The 13504-nt window shown below is 39.6% G+C and overlaps 1 long non-coding RNA gene across 1 annotated transcript; it reads left to right on the top strand.

Annotated features, from left to right (window-relative positions):
• Window positions 1-7993: 7993 nt before the first annotated feature.
• LOC117540725 lies at window positions 7994-8765 on the top strand. The gene is made up of 3 exons (XR_004568207.1): window positions 7994-8131; window positions 8303-8485; window positions 8666-8765. It is a non-coding gene; the product is annotated as an uncharacterized LOC117540725 (long non-coding RNA).
• Window positions 8766-13504: the final 4739 nt, after the last annotated feature.

Consider the following 13504-nt stretch of genomic DNA (forward strand, 5'->3'; position numbering starts at 1 on the left):
CAGAGTGAATCTTTATTATTAAAGACAATTGGTTTGTAAGACTTACAGCTCTTGTCGCAGGAACATTCATGTCATGCATACAATGATTACAATTGCTGTGATCTCACTGCTTGTTGTGGGAATGGGATATAAAATCATGCTTATAATTTATTGGATGTGGGGAAACTGATATCCTTGGTTTGCAATAGTGACCTTGTGACCCAAACAGCTCAGGAAACACTTCCAGTAAGGAAAATATTACTTAAACTAATCAGACAACAGGCAACAAGTGTTGTCTGTACAAACGTCATGTTAATAAATGATCTGCAGTCAAACAGCAAATCATTACATTAACACCTACTGTTCATCATAAGTCATTTTTCTATTGTAATAATCTACAAACTCCAAGAAGACCAATTTAACAAAAACAAAGAAAACCACAGATTTATTACACATCACACCATGCATAATGAAATTAGGTGAAGTCTTATATTCATCAACAGATGAACTAACTAAGTGTTATGTTTAAATAAACACTTAGTTTGCTCAATTCCCAGCTGTGGGTAAACCAGCTTTGTAGAAGGTGCTGTTACGTCAGATCAGCCCCATGGACAGTAGCTATGGAGATCCTTGGAGAGGTGTGGAGTGTGTCATTGGAAACCAGCTGCACAGTGGGATTTTTACTTTATTTATAACTACATTTACAGCTCACTGACTAGTGACTAGTCCTTAGGGTTCTCCGATCAGCACAGACGTGTTAAGTGCCAGTGGTTTATCTAGAAGGACCTGTCTAAAATCACTGCAAATACATTTAATGTAGCTTCCTCTATTTGGATGTAATACAACAAACCACATTCAATAAGTAAACTGGGGTGTGCCATTTCCTATCTTTCACAATAAAGATAAAGCTGTATGATTATTTTGTTCACGTTATTTAAGAACATTAAACTTAGACTTTCTCTATTTTTTATAAATATTGTTATACAAATGCTGCATTTTCTTTGTTTTCACTTAAACAGCACACTTTAAAAAAACACTTACCAATGTGAAGAATCTGTTAGATACTGCTGTTGAATTAAAGAACAACTCAAGGTTGGAGCATGCATTGCATTAAATGTCAACACATGTATTAACAGTATCAGATTGTATGTCAAAACCAACAAAATCCAGGGAAAAGACTTGAGCACACCTCAACCCTCAATGTGTCATTGTATGCAACCTTTTTTAAGTTCCTCTCTTTTAGTCTCATTTAGTTTTCCTTCATTCTGTCACTCTTCATATTCCTCTCTTCACCACCTCCGCTTTGCACACAATAGCACTTTGTCATTGTGTTAGATATAAGGCAATTTGTTGATGATGCAATTTCCAAGGTTACTTTACCATTCTGGATGCATGTCCGAGGACATTTAAAACATTTAGCTGCTGGGACTGAGTTCGGGAAATAATTTTATTTATTTACATTCCAGTAATACTAAATACTGCATTTGTGCTCTTTAAAAGTTGACAAGAACTCTCCAGATTGATCATGTCATGGGCAATGAAAGTTTATCATGTGCTGTAAATGTGTTAGTATGCGTGTTGACAAGTCTGTACACAACCACGCACAGGAAGTTGCTCAAATCGTGCTGCTTCGTATATCTGCAACCATGTGAGCTTTGCAGCTTACAGCCATAGACCTTAGGAACCATGCAGAACCAGAAATAAAACTGCTGCCCAATCAATGTCTTACATGCTCACGGAAGGAAATGTTCACATTGACTGAATGAGTATAAATGTGCCACAGTATATAATACATGAGTTTCGTGACAGACTGCCTTAGCTGGCCACCAGTGTGATAGACATTTTGGCAGACTTGATATGTCTGTATGCTGTAGTCGTGTAGGGTAAGGGCAATGTGTTGATGATGCAATTTCCAAGGTTACTTCTGATGCTTGTCAGAGGACATTTTCAATATTCAGCTGGGACACGGTTCCAAATAGCCAAGATTGCACATCTCGCCTCATTTATTTACATTCCAGTACCGACACATACTGTATTTACACGCACTGCCTGCTTTGTGCTGCGAAAGTGAAGGATGACATGCAATCCCCAGCATTGTGATGTCTGGGGTAATGAAAGTTTAACATGTAATGTAAATGTGTTTGTATGCGTGACTGTGCAGGCGCCCACAAGTAGAAGTTGTTCAAATGGTGCTGCTTTATTTATGTAAGCTTTGCAGCTTATAGCTATTGTTACGTTCCCTTCTAAATCTAGGGGGTACAAAGGGAAGTAACAACACACAAGGATGACCAAGCACGACAAAAAGGGAGAGAAAACCGATCTCTGTGTACGAACAAGTCGTTTAATGATCAAACAGGAACACGGCTCACCAGCCAACTTGCAAAACAACTCCAGCTACAAATATATATACTGGAGACATGGACACCACGCTGCACACATCCAGCCCGGGGAGAAGGGGAGAGAGAGAGACAGCAACCTTCCTCCTGTCCTATATGGAGGCCCTGATTGAGGATTGGGAGCACCTGGGGAGAGGCTGCACCTGGGGACAATCAGGCTATACCTGGGGAGTCAGAGGGAGAGAGAGACAAACAAACACACGACCACACAAACACTACGGCACGTAACACTTCCCCCCCATAAAACCAAACAAGTGTTTGGTCACAGTTACCAACAACACTCATTACCTAGTTCACCAGCATACTATTGGATGCTTGGAAGCTGCCACCTGCTGCTTCCAAGCCACACACTCCGCTGCTAAATGACCAGGGTCAAGACAAAAGAAACACAATCTCTTAGTGTCGGGACCTGGGAGAGAAACAGAATGAGCACGTGTGACACGTCTGTTACGAGCCCTACGGTGAGGATAACTGCCCTGAGGATACACCTTACCCCCGGCTATATCATTACCCATTATGACATCCACACCGTCGACAGGAAATTTGGGGAGCACAGCAACTGGAAAGAAACCAGTAGCCAGTTCAGACTGGACATGGACATTGTGAAGATGTGCGGGCATAGAACCCATTTCAATACCTCTCACCACCATATCCGCATCACAGGCAGACTCAGCACTCAGGGGCAGGGCACCGGCAAGGATGAATGACTGTGAGCCCCCACTGTCTCGCAACACCGTGACCTGCCGCTGGTCCTCCACCTTTCCCGACAGAGAGACAAAGGCAGTAGAGATGAACGGTTTCAAGCACTCATCAGGCCCTTTGTTAACAGTGGCCCGTCCACTAGGACACACTGTTGTAACCAAACCCACTCCTTCTGGGCGCTTGCCATCCACTGTCTGCTTTCTCTTCCAAGCTGCACAGTCTGCTATCATATGACCTGGGTCAAGACAAAAATGACAAGCTCTGTTTATCCTGGGACCTAACAATGGAACACTGGCACCGGGAACGTAATTGTCAGGAGCTCTACGATAAGTGTCCCGCTGAGGAGGATCACGCTGAAAAAAAACGCTCTTGTGTATCAGCGCAAACTCGTCTGCCATAATGGACTGCGGTCAACTCAGCCGTCTCTCAAATTTGCTTGGTCAAATGAGCAGTTCTTCATTTCTGAGTGCACGATTTATAGCGCCTTTACGGTAATCGCTGAGAAGCGGCACCAACGCAAGAGTAAAAGAATGCATGTTTTTTCTGCTTCATGCGATACAAATTATTTTTACCATGAGTTCTTAAAAAAACTAACACTGTTTGACTCAGTCCTAGTTTGACTGCTACCAACAATAAAATGAAGTACTTTTACTGTCTTTTTTCTGGGTAATACTCTCAAATTCCCCTCCTGAGAACAAAATCATGCAACTTCTGCTATATTTGATGAGATACAATGATTTTTATCGATGCATCCTTAATAAAAGTGATACTGTTGAACTCAGTACTACTTGGACTAGTAGCACAAGTACAATCAAGTACTTTTACTGTGTACTTTTGAGTAATCCCCTGTCAAACTCCCCTCCAGAGTACAATAATGCATGTTTTCTGCCCTCTTTGATGAGAGATAAAATGATTTTGTGCAATAAGTTCTTAATGTAATTGGTACTGTTGGATTCAGTACTACTTGGACTACTACCAAAACTACAATCAAGTACTTTTACTGTGTACTTTTGAGTAATCCTTTGTCAAACTCCACCCCTGAGTACAATAATGCATGTTTTCTGCCATCTTTGATGAGAGATAAAATGATTTTGTGCAATAAGTCCTTAATGTAATTGGAACTGTTGGATTCAGTACTACTTGGACTACTACCAAAAGTACAATCAAGTACTTTTACTGTGTACTTTTTGAGTAATCCTTTGTCAAACTCCACCCCTGAGTACAATAATGCATGTTTTCTGCCATCTTTGATGAGAGATAAAATGATTTTGTGCAATAAGTTCTTAATGTAATTGGTACTGTTGGATTCAGTACTACTTGGTTTACTACCAAAACTACAATCAAGTATTTTTACTGTGTACTTTTTGAGTAATCCTTTGTCAAACTCCACCCCTGAGTACAATAATGCATGTTTTCTGCCATCTTTGATGAGAGATTAAATGATTTTGTGCAATAAGTTCTTAATGTAATTGGTACTGTTGGATTCAGTACTACTTGGACTACTACCAAAACTACAATCAAGTATTTTTACTGTGTACTTTTTGAGTAATCCTTTGTCAAACTCCACCCCTGAGTACAATAATGCATGTTTTCTGCCATCTTTGATGAGAGATAAAATGATTTTGTGCAATAGGTTCTTAATGTAATTGGTACTGTTGGATTCAGTACTACTTGGACTACTACCAAAAGTACAATCAAGTACTTTTACTGTGTACTTTTTGAGTCTTGTAATGCGCTGTTGAGGAACCTGCGACCCAAGTTGTGTATATGATCAATACACCTTAGAAAATCTTGAAATCTTGAAAGGGATGTGCAAAAGAACCATTATACAGTTTTTAATTAACTATTAGTAGAGAATAACGAGTAATGAATATACTTTATAGAGATCTGCAGATAAATGTTTAGTCTTCTCAGGCACCAACTATCAAATATCTCTCCTGATTGTTGGCACTTGACAATCACCTTCCCTGAATTTCACTCAGGTGTAACTAAAGTCTGCTTTAAGGGTTGTTTATATTTCACATCATTAATCAGAATCTGCAAAGTAACTAAAATAAATGTAGTGGAGTAAAAATACCAGGTTAACCTCTGATTTGTAGTGGAGAATTACAAAGTAACAATGAGCTGTCATGTGGGTATATAGTAATGCTGCACATTATGGATACAAGCGATTTTCACCCATTTAGTAATTACATGTTTTAAATGTGTACACACCAATGTGTTTCCTATCGCCTAAACCTCCAGGGCTGTACACAGTTTAATACTGGCAACTTCTAATTTTTGGAAAAACGTCTTTTAAAACTACAATTCCCAGTAGATACGTGCCATAGAGAACATGTTGCGAAACACAATAGCCAGCATGTGTATTTCTCGGGGGGCGTTCGAGTCCAGTTTTGAATAGTCTGCCGTGGTTTCGTTCCATTTCAAAGAGCTTGACGCTCGGCGTAACCTTGGCGCACTGCCACTCCAACATCACAGGGTTTGTCAACGGGACTGTAGTCCCAAATGATAGCTGGGGATTATGGGTAGTGTAGTATCTTTGGCCATCCTAAATCTCGAAATGTCCCGTCTGTTTCTGGTGACTTTATTTACGGCTAAAAAGCATGCTAAAATGCCCAAGATTATAGAATTAAACGAATAAATAAAAACAAGGATAATTGTGTGTTATTGTTGAGTAAATAACAGTGTGTTATTTAGAAAAGAATAACAAATTAGAAGGAAAAGATTAAAAAAATACAGATTTCAGTATTTTGAGGCTCTAAGCCCCATTTATTTTCCTCACAGACGACAAAAAAAGTCCGACATTATACGATTTAAAATAAAAACAAATAAATAAAAAGATAAAAGACTGGCATGCAATTTACGTTAGAATAAATAGAATGGTTTTGAATAATAGATGATAGTAAAATCTACGTCACTTTACAGCCCCGCCCACTTTTGGGGAAACCAACGCTGTCATTTGAACGGCGATCAAGCCTGAAGCCACAGAGCTCTTCTTTTACTGTCTTTTCTTCTTAGAGGAAGTACAGAAACACGTAACTCTAGATTTGTTTTAATGTTTGAGGTGCAATAAATGACACAGCAGCTTTTTGTCATGTTAAAACTATTATTTTCTGCCTCGCTCATGAGTGTAACAGCTGGCGAAATTACAGCCTCGCCTACTGATTTTAATGTAACCATATATCGAGCCCGATTGTCGATTTCAAAGGTGTGCTCTAAAATGATATTTATAAATGACTATTATCATTATTATAAGCAAGACAATAAATGGCAAATATATGTAGAAAATAAACGTATTTAAGATACGTTCATAACGAACGTAACGTGGGAGAAAATACGTTTCTAGAAGATATGTAGAAAATAAACGTATTTTAAATAGATTCATAACGAACGTAACGTGGGAGTAAATCAGTTTCTAGCTAAACGTAATTGAGAATGCAGTTTAGTTCTGTGGGAACGTAATTTTTAGGAGACATGGTTGCAAAAATTATACATGTGTTATACATCCAGAAATATCGAAATATCGTTTCCCACAGTGTGACATGTATACATAAAACAAAAAGGGCCTAGATAAACGTGGTATAAATTAAACAAAACAAAAAGGGCCTAGATAACCGGGGTATACCGTTTAAAATGTTAATATATTTAAAGTGTTCAAAGTGCAGTTTCAGTGCAAGTCAGTTGAAACGATCTTAAGTTGGCGTGACGTTGAAGTCGTGCGACCCTGCTGCTGTACTGGCTTGTAGTTCGTTTATAGCATAACGTTAGCATTTCGCTTTTGGCGACTAGATTTATGATTCAAATTATAAAAGTAGGGTAGACATGTGGAGATTATCCGGCTGAACAAAACGTGATCCCTCTCTTAAATGTGTGTCAACCACAGACCTTATTTCGAGCTATTTTCCAAAATCCTATGGAGAATTTGCATTGGTTTTTCACGAAGGAACCGGAAGAAGTTTACTTCCGGGTTTTACCACGCGTCACTGCGGTTCTCTATACCTGTCAATTAGTGCTTCCATGGACCTCATCTGTAATGGAAGCTCGTCGAGGGTACGTATATTTGTATTTCAACAGAAAAGTAGTTATATACATAATTGTGTTCGAAAATAAAACACAAATGTTTATATGAATTGTTTATAGTTCTGATTTGACTTTATTTTAAGTCAAATCATAACTATTATATGTAGTTTAATCATTTTTATTTAGGTGGTCGCTCAGTTTTTCAAATGTACACCATTCAGCTCCTCCAGCACCCCTACTTCCTGCGGCACCCGACACACTGAACTCACATGTTGTTTAACAGATGACACGTTTGTAAACAAAAACCCTGCTGGGGGACTGGGTGATACATTATCTTTTAAAATTGTATGAACATGTCCAAATTTAAGAATCCCCATAGAAATTGTCAACGGACAAACTGTTTTCTCAAGATGTACATGTATTAAATAAGAAAAAAACAGTGTTCTTGTTTATTACAGGTTATAAAGTTATACTTTTATAAAATGTATGGACAACATTTTAAAAAGTGCTGGGGACATGTACCCAGCATCCCCCGCTTAAATGACACCTATGAATATATCCCTCTGTCCTTTCAGCGCAAATCGACATAGCATAGGCAACAAATCAGAAGTCAGGGAATCAAGCTAATTAATTAAAAAAGTCTAAACTGAGTGAAAAGTCTAACTATAAATAATAGATTTTAACTTATGTCTTTTCAGAGTCTTGGTTTTCTCAACGTTTGGGAAGGCAAGTGTTTCTTATTTGTCACACAATTGTAATTGCATTAAAAAATTCAATGATTTCTCAAATGTCATATTTTTTTACAAAGAAATGACGGAACTTTGACATTTCAATTTCAGACAAGAAAAATAATAATAACAAAAGAAGTCCTTTTGGCTGTCACTGACAAGCTTCGAGCCACAACCAAAACAAAAGACAACGATGAAGGTGACGAGAAAGACACTTTCTGGGGCGAGGTGTGTCAGGAGCTTGGAATATCCGATTCCAAGACCAATAGGACACGGCTTCATCATGCCTATAATCATCATAAAAAGGTACATTTTTTATAAATATTGCACTAATATTGATTCTTATTTCTGCTTTGCTTTTATCTTCATCATCAGTCTGCCTGTGTGAACAACTTTAATTTGGATGTGCTATAATATTTTATATTATTTGATTAATAATTACATCTTTGGATTTCATTTGCTCCTTGTCATGTGCAGATGAGACACAAGACACAGATGGTGACCGCAGCACCTGCCAGCCCATCGACAGACAGTGACCACACGGCCTGCCCCATCGACAGTGACCACAGTTCCACTGACATTGACCGCACAGTGCCTGCTACCCCATCGTCGGTTAGACAGGCATTCACAGAGACGAGTGAACCAGAAGACGTTTCAGAGGTAAATATCGCATATTAGCACGTAGTTAGTGTTAGTGTGTTATGAAACATGCACACTACTGTGTGGAGTGAAATTATAGTTAGTCCCAAATAAACAATTTCAGATATATTGATTCACATCAGTAAAGAGTCATTCCAACTTTGGTCACTTTCGCTAATATTTTTTCATTGTGTTTTACAGTGTAATTCATCAGGGACATATGACTCCTCATCACACTCAAAAGATGGGCAACTCTTACACTCATTTAAATTGCCTTCAAATCCTTCATTTTTTTTTGTCACTAAAGTGACTGGAAGAAACTGAGGATGAGACAACATAAGCGTCGATTCAAATCTTTAAACTGGACTTCAGTCATGGCCACTGGCATCCGGAGTGTCCACCCACACTGTTGCTTTGTCTTCAAATCTCACAGTGTGCAAACAGTTGGGTCAAAAAGGAAAGGGTCACTTTTTTCATGTGTTGGCTACTGTCGATTTGATGACTGTCCTGTGGAGGTCGAAGTTGACATTGAGGATTGTTGTGGAAATAATTATCATAAGACGCCAATTAGTAACATACAGGACAAACCTTGATGTCTGTTTACCTTCTTTAAGGACACAGGAGGCTGCCAATAATGTTATTATTCCCATTCTGTGACCGGTCAATACTGGGATACAGATGGTCTGTGTTGTGGGTACACTGGGACACTTCCTTCTCTGTATTTGTGGACTCCAAGGTAAAATCTTCGAGGTCATAAGTGTCCGAGGCAAGTAGCTCTGTGTTCCCACACTGTTTAGGCTATCTCCTCAAATATGTTGTTTACTCTCTGCGAAACCAGTTAGATGGGCTGGCAAGAGAGAGGCTCTCCAGAATTGACGTGGCAACTCTACCGTGAAGTCAGAACCTCTGACTCTTGGACTTGTGATGTGAATCCTCCGGCCGTTAACTCCAAATAAACCATCATGTGTTTGACATCAAAGCTACTGCTCTTCCCGTGTCTCCTTCCTGAGTCGGTGACTCCCACTGCATAGCTACACAGAAGTTTCCATTACAAGGATGAGTCATCCCTTAAGGCAGTTGTGACCTTCAGAGGTGAAAAAGCATGGCACAACTGTGAAGAACTCAAACATCGGCCTGTGCGTGCAGATGAAAGGGATGCACTTGCTAATGCCCTCACCAGCAAACTTCCCAGAAGTGTGTACCTTGATAAGCTCAATAAACTGGATGACACTGTGTTGGCTTCTGGAAACAGAGACCAGGTACCATCAACTGGTGTGATGAAAACATTGTCCTGGCAGGCAAGAAAGAAGCTGAGAAAACACAGCAATGAAATGATCAGCCTCAGAAAAATGATGGAGGAAGAGCTTGAGACTGAGGAAGCAGTCATTAAAAAAATTATAGCACACCCCAAAGGAGTCATGCTATGGTCCAACAAAACAATTGACCTCTTCCATGACAGGTGCAGGGAAGACATTGTATATGTGGATGCGACAGGGAGCATTGTTAAAAAGGCAAAAGGGAAAACCTCACCTTTTTATGTGTATGAGATGGTGGTCCGAAATCCGTTCAAAGGATCCTCCCCTGTCCCTGTGGCCACCTACATCACAAACGACCACACAATAGCCTCCATATCCTTTTTCCTTGGGTCATTTCTGACTGATGTAATAAGACTCCATGGAAGGGGAGCCAAAAAAAGACCTGTCATGCTGATCTGTGATGGCTCTACAGTCCTCATGGAGTCCATGGCCTATAATTTCTGTGGAGTCAGCCTCCAGGAACTTCTCTCCATGTACTACAGCATCGTATCTGGACAGGCAAAGCATGATTGTACTTTTAGTAGTAGTCCAAGTAGTACTAAATCCAACAGTACCAATTTCATTAAGAACTTATTGCACAAAATCCTTTTATCTCTCATCAAAGATGGCAGAAAACATGCATTATTGTACTCAGGGGTGGAGTTTGACAAAGGATTACTCAAAAAGTACACAGTAAAAGTACTTGATTGTACTTGTGCTACTAGTCCAAGTAGTACTGAATCCAACAGTATCAATTTCATTAAGAACTTATTGCACAAAATCATTTTATCTCTCATCAAAGATGGCAGAAAACATGCATTATTGTACTCTGGAGGGGAGTTTGACAGGGGATTACTCAAAAAGTACACAGTAAAAGTATTTGATTGTACTTTTAGTAGTAGTCCAAGTAGTACTGAATCCAACAGTACCAATTTCATTAAGAACTTATTGCACAAAATCATTTCATCTCTCATCAAAGATGGCAGAAAACATGCATTATTGTACTCTGGAGGGGAGTTTGACAGGGGATTACTCAAAAAGTACACAGTAAAAGTACTTGATTGTACTTTTAGTAGTAGTCCAAGTAGTACTGAATCCAACAGTACCAATTTCATTAAGAACTTATTGCACAAAATCATTTTATCTCTCATCAAAGATGGCAGAAAACATGCATTATTGTACTCTGGAGGGGAGTTTGACAGGGGATTACTCAAAAAGTACACAGTAAAAGTACTTGATTGTACTTTTAGTAGTAGTCCAAGTAGTACTGAATCCAACAGTACCAATTTCATTAAGAACTTATTGCACAAAATCATTTCATCTCTCATCAAAGATGGCAGAAAACATGCATTATTGTACTCGGGTGGAGTTTGACAAAGGATACTCTAAAAGTACATAGTAAAAATACTTGATTGTACTTGTGCTACTAGTCCAAGTAGTACTGAATTCAACAGTACCAATTTTATTAAGAACTTATTGCACAAAATCATTTTATCTCTCATCAAAGATGGCAGAAAACATGCATTATTGTACTCAGGGGTGGAGTTTGACAAAGGATTACTCAAAAAGTACACAGTAAAAATACTTGATTGTACTTGTGCTACTAGTCCAAGTAGTACTGAATCCAACAGTACCAATTTCACTCAGAACTTATTGCAAAAAATCATTTTATCTCTCATCAAAGATAGCAGAATACATTATTTTGTGTACTCAGGACAGGAATTTAAACAAGTATTACTTAAAAAGTACACAGTAAAAGTACTTGATTGTACTTTTAGACGTAGTCCAAGTAGTACTGAATCCAACAGTACCAATTTCATTAAGAACTTATTGCACAAAATCATTTTATCTCTCATCAAAGATAGCAGAAAACATGCATTATTGTACTCTGGAGGGGAGTTTGACAGGGGATTACTCAAAAAGTACACAGTAAAAGTACTTGATTGTACTTTTAGTAGTAGTCCAAGTAGTACTGAATCCAACAGTACCAATTTCACTAAGAACTTATTGCAAAAAATCATTTTATCTCTCATCAAAGATAGCAGAATACATTCTTTTGTGTACTCAGGACAGGAGTTTAAACAAGTATTACTTAAAAAGTACACAGTAAAAGTGCTTGATTGTACTCGTGGTAGTAGTCCAAGTAGTACAGAATTCAGCATAACCGATTTTATTAAGAACTCATTGCAAAAAATGATTGTATCTCTCATCAAAGAGGGCAGAAAACATGCATTATTGTACTCTGGAGGGGAGTTTGACAGAGTATTACTCAAAAAGTACACAGTAAAAGTACTTGATTGTATTTGTGGTAGTAGTCTAACATGTACTGAGTCCAACAGTACCAATTTTATTAAGAACTTATGGCTAAAAATAATTTGATCCCTCATCAAATATCATTGATTGATTGATCAAATATAGCATAAGCACTTTTACTATCGTCAGCGCCACTTCTCGGCGATTACCGTAAAGACGCTATTAATCGCGCACTCAAAAATGAAGCGCTGCTCATTTGACCAAGCAAATGCGAGAGACGGCTGAGTTGACCGCAGTCATAATGGCAGCCTGCTGAAGGGTAGTCACTTTCTGCTCATTCAGATAGACTACCGTACGCTCCGGTACACAGTGTTTAAACTGCTCTAACATCATTAGCTCGCACACTGAAGCAATGTCATCAGCTTTACACGCTCTACACCACCTGTCAAAGAGGGCTTTCTTCTCCCTCGCGAAGTCCACGTACGTTTGGCCAGAAGTTTTCTTCAGGCCGTGAAAACGCTGCCTGTAGGCCTCAGGCACAAGCTCATATGCCCTGAGAATAGCACCTTTCACCTTGTCATACACCAAACTATCCTCGACAGAAAGAGAAGAGCAAGCCTCTTGAGCCTTGCCGACTAGCTTACACTGTAAAAGAATAGCCCACACATCTTCTGGCCAGTGCAGAGCAGCAGCAATGCGCTCAAATGCACCAAAATAGACATCGACCTCTGATTCACGAAACACAGGGACCAAAGAAATATGCCTGCTCACGTCAAAGGAGGCAGCAGGACCAGAAGGTGTAACTGCAGAATCACCCACCACAGCTGCTTGGAGCTCTAGCTGACGCATCCGGACAGCTGTGTCTGCCTCCAGCTGCTGCTTCTGCTTCCTGATCTCCAGCTCTTGCTCCTGCTTCCTGATCTCCAGCTCCCTCCTGAGCTGAAAATCCCTATCACGCTCCTCCCTCTCACACTGGAGACGAGCCATACGCACTTTTACTCTGGCATCTAATTTAGACCCCGTAGGTGAGGATCCTGCCGAAAACGAGCCAAACTGAGGTGTGGTGAAAAGTTTTGCCTGTTCCGTAGCACTCTGAACACCAGGAGTAACACCAATGCGGCCTCCACCATGAGATACTGCTGCTACAGCCCCGGCCACCGTGCCAGGAGATTCCACTAAAGTAGGCCGACTCAAAACCCCCTGTTCCACTTGTCCAGTTAGCAAAGTAGCCTTTAGTTCACTTTTAACAAGAGCAGAGGAGACAGAAACGTGATAATGGTCAGCAACTAACCGCAAATCAACCTTCCTACAGCAGTCTAGCTGACCCACAGTAGGACTGGCCACAAACTGCTCCAAAACAAAAGCCATCCTTAGCAACGGCTACTTATAAATATATATATTATTATTATTAATTTTTTTTACAAACTTCCCCAGATCCTGCCTACCAAACTTACCTAACTATCTTCTGGGGCGTGCCGGGCTCGAGGCGACT

This window comes from Gymnodraco acuticeps, unplaced genomic scaffold (assembly GCF_902827175.1).
Source record: "Gymnodraco acuticeps unplaced genomic scaffold, fGymAcu1.1, whole genome shotgun sequence".
In the NCBI taxonomy this organism is placed as follows: domain Eukaryota; kingdom Metazoa; phylum Chordata; class Actinopteri; order Perciformes; family Bathydraconidae; genus Gymnodraco; species Gymnodraco acuticeps.